The sequence below is a fragment of the Bos taurus genome, chromosome 9, assembly GCF_002263795.3.
Source record: "Bos taurus isolate L1 Dominette 01449 registration number 42190680 breed Hereford chromosome 9, ARS-UCD2.0, whole genome shotgun sequence".
Taxonomy (NCBI): Eukaryota; Metazoa; Chordata; class Mammalia; order Artiodactyla; family Bovidae; genus Bos; species Bos taurus.
Genome location: NC_037336.1, coordinates 62,541,459 through 62,541,660, shown reverse-complemented (window position 1 = coordinate 62,541,660; position 202 = coordinate 62,541,459).

Here is a 202-nt window from a genome sequence, read left to right as displayed (position 1 = left end):
TGTATGGATCCCCAGTTATGTGCATGGTACTATTGAGCTGTAAGCATTTTGATGGAAAACCAAAATATTCAAAAGCACATTTCAGGCTACAATGGGCTCCAAGTCTAATGGAGGAGAGATAACAGTGAGAGGGGTCAAAACGGACTAGGAGGTGGTACTTCCCCCACAATTTAGTGGTTAAGTAGTCACCTTCCAGCGCAGG